This window comes from Vespula pensylvanica, chromosome 3 (genome assembly GCF_014466175.1).
Source record: "Vespula pensylvanica isolate Volc-1 chromosome 3, ASM1446617v1, whole genome shotgun sequence".
Classification (NCBI taxonomy): Eukaryota; Metazoa; Arthropoda; class Insecta; order Hymenoptera; family Vespidae; genus Vespula; species Vespula pensylvanica.
Genome location: NC_057687.1, coordinates 1,521,614 through 1,524,930, shown reverse-complemented (window position 1 = coordinate 1,524,930; position 3,317 = coordinate 1,521,614). Strand labels below are relative to the sequence as shown.

General features: G+C 32.9%; 1 protein-coding gene across 12 annotated transcripts in view; it reads right to left on the bottom strand.

Annotated features, from left to right (window-relative positions):
* The window catches only part of LOC122627550 (teneurin-m), a 674,747-nt gene that overhangs the window by 24,282 nt on the left and 647,148 nt on the right, over positions 1-3,317 (bottom strand). The window lies entirely within an intron of this gene.

The window sequence follows — 3,317 nt, the reverse complement described above, 5'->3', positions numbered from 1 at the left end:
AAAAAAAAAAAAAAGGTAAAATCTCGAAGAAAAAAAGAAAAGAAAAGAAAATGTCTCGTGGCGAGAAGCAAGCAACATCGAGAGATGTTCTTGAAAATGTTGTGTAGGATATCGAAAGAAAAACTGTTCCTTTTTCGTTTCCATGAACTTTGACCTGAAAAGGTACAAGTACCTGGGGATGTTCTCTCAGTGACGAGTTCCTCTTCATTCTTTCTTTTTCATCTTATTCTTCTAGTCTTCGTTGAATAAAGATTCAAAAGTTTACGGTCGAGTATAGTAGATCTCGAGGCGCCAGGATCCATTTTGCTATGTGTCCATTTTACTTTCCGTTTTTCGAAATATATACCTTCAAAGACGTCCTTTCGTCCTCGATGAGTGGACCCTCGAATGGTGTCCTTTCTCAAAACGTAGACAGACGAGACGACAGAATATCGAAAGCTGTTTCACGAGACTTGATTTATGATCTTCGTCTTATTGACTCAAGGTTATGACAGTGTCCAACGCTTATGACCTTTTGGTATAATACTTGGGATCCTTATACGGTTCCAGTCGACTCCACCTCTTTGTCCTCCCACCACATACATTTGTTCACATCGATTCGATGATATTTTATTATTATCATTATCATTATTATTATTATTATTATTATTATATAGAATCTCTCTTTTATCCTGTTAAACCTGGTTGCTTGTATTATTGTTAAAAGGTGACATAAATCCATCGATAAATCTAATCGTCCCCTATCTAAAGCTTGCTAACATAAATTGAGACACGAGTCACGATCGACTTATACTCCATGTATTATAGTGATTCTCTCCTTTTATGGGACTTGTATGGTATTTCTTAGAATTCTATGCGTGCGAAGATCGAAGTTGATATTTTCTTGGAAGATAAAGTTTGTAATTAAAAAATCGCAATAATTTCGCAATCCTTTTCTGAGAAAGTTAGCAAGAGAGAGAGAGAGAGAGAGAGAGAGAGAGAGAGAGAGAGAGAAAGTGATCTGTCGTTCAGGTAGATTCGAACCATGTCATAAATCATTGAAAAAAAAAAAAACGATTGGTATAATAAAGCCTGGATGTTTTTGGGTGTTCTCTTTAATTCGATTTCGTGCGGCTGTCTAAACGTTCGACGAATGAAAAGAGAGAAAACGATGGAAATAAGAATAGAGAAAGAAAGAAAGAGAGGAAGAGTGAGATCTTCTTTTTATGGGTTATGCTCGGAAATCGCTATAATCAGGGATATCTGCCTAAACGCCATAATCACTAGACCCGTTCAGGTCCGCATGCTCCTCGACACCTACAATTAGCAGCAATGGGACGATATAGGGTGGGGGCCAAGATATGGGCTCCCTTTACTTCCCACGCCTGTATTTAAGGAACACCATACGTCATAGGCTAAAAGAACGTTTTTTACATTTTTCTATATTTTTTTTTTCTTCCTCTCTCTTTGTTAAAAAAACATTATGGAGAAACAAACCCTCGAATTAATTTATCGATAATAATTTAATCGCAGCTGGAAATCTTCATCGGATTAAAACGATTCTAATTGGCATAAAATTTCTTGTCAAAACTGAACGTCCATTCACTTTCGAAAGTGTTAATAAATATATTTGTAAAAAAAAAAGAAAGAATCAATGTGAAATGAAAGAATGAAAGGTATAATTGTGTATATGTGTATAAAGGATATCGTGAACGTGTTGAAAGTGAATTTTTAATTCGAATTCTTTTTTCTCGTTAATTACGTAACAAGATTAATTATTAAAAAGATAACAGGTAGAAGGAGATATCGAATTTCAATAAGACCTATCCTTTTGATTTAAAGATCCGAATAGTTATCTCGTTAAAATTGATAGGAAAAATAATAAAGAAAGAAAGAAAGAAAAAATGAATGAATGAATAAATGAATGTATGAATGAATGAATGAATGAAAGAAAGAAAGAAAGAAAGAATAAAAAGAAACAATCGCGAAAGGTGCAATGTAGCTTCTCACAGGCGCATGAAAGCCGTGTGTTAATCTGGGAAACATTAAACTGTAATCAATTTAAGGCCGTTACTTCGTTTAAGTATTAACGAAGTCGGCGGGTAATTAATCATTCGAGGAAGGGGAGATCAGGAAAGAGTGAGGGAGAATAAAGAGAAAGGAGGGGGAAAGATATATCCATCGTTGAGTAATTTAAGGGGAAGAGTATTTCGTACTGGTATATGAGAGAAAGTGAGAGAGAGAAAAAGAGAGAAAAAGAGAGAGAGAGAGAGAGAGAGAGAAGAAGAAAAACCAGACAAAAAGAATTTGATTTTCCAAGCTGTGAGAATCTGAATTTATTAACCCTGTAACTGATTGTTTAAATAATTCAAAACGAAGGGCTAACTTTTTTCGTCCAATTGACGAAATAAAAATTTCTTCCTTCGATTCTTCAGTATATAATTAAAAAAAAAAGAAAGAAATAAAAAGAATAGTTTCAATGTAATAAAAATCAACGTCGATTTCGTAGATCACGCGAGAGAGAGAGAGAGAGAGAGAGAGAGAGAGAGAGAGAGAGAGAGATGTCTGATTGGAATTTTAATTTCTTCGTATCCTTGTTACTAACATTTTTCTGACTCTTTCTTATTCTTTTTCTTCTTCTTTCTTTTTCATCTTCGTGTACAATGATGTCTCATAATTTTTATTTAAATATCATCAACCAATAAAAACGTCATTTCTTAAAATGAAATCGAAAATTTCATTTTGACGTTGTCCTGCATGCTCATTGCATATGCGATGAGTTTTCTTTGTGATTTTTTTAACAAGCGTTTTCTTTTTTTGTTCCTTTTTTCTTTTCTTTTTGTTCTTTATTTATTTATTACTTCGTAAAGTCTATGATATCGTCGTCGTCGTCGTCGTCGTCATCATCATCCCTTAAAATTCAAACCAAAACCACGATGAATCACATATACTTATCGATTCAATGACCGCTTCCTTTAGCTCTTCGCATTCTTCATCTTTCTTTCTCCTACATTCTACGATGTCTACTTATACACCGATGTGTTTTCTTAGAACGAAAGAAAAGTGGTAACGCGTCTGGCATCGTAAAGACTTATTTATCCGGTTGAGAAGAACAAATTAGCAAGTTGTACTTAACGATCGTATTGTATTAATCACGATAAATTATTTTCAATATAACGAGATACTCGATATAAATACAAATATATATATATATATATATATATATATATATATATATATATATATATATATATATATTTATACATATATGTATATAGATATATTTTATGGATAATATATAGAAAACTGTTTCTATATATAAATATAAATATATATAT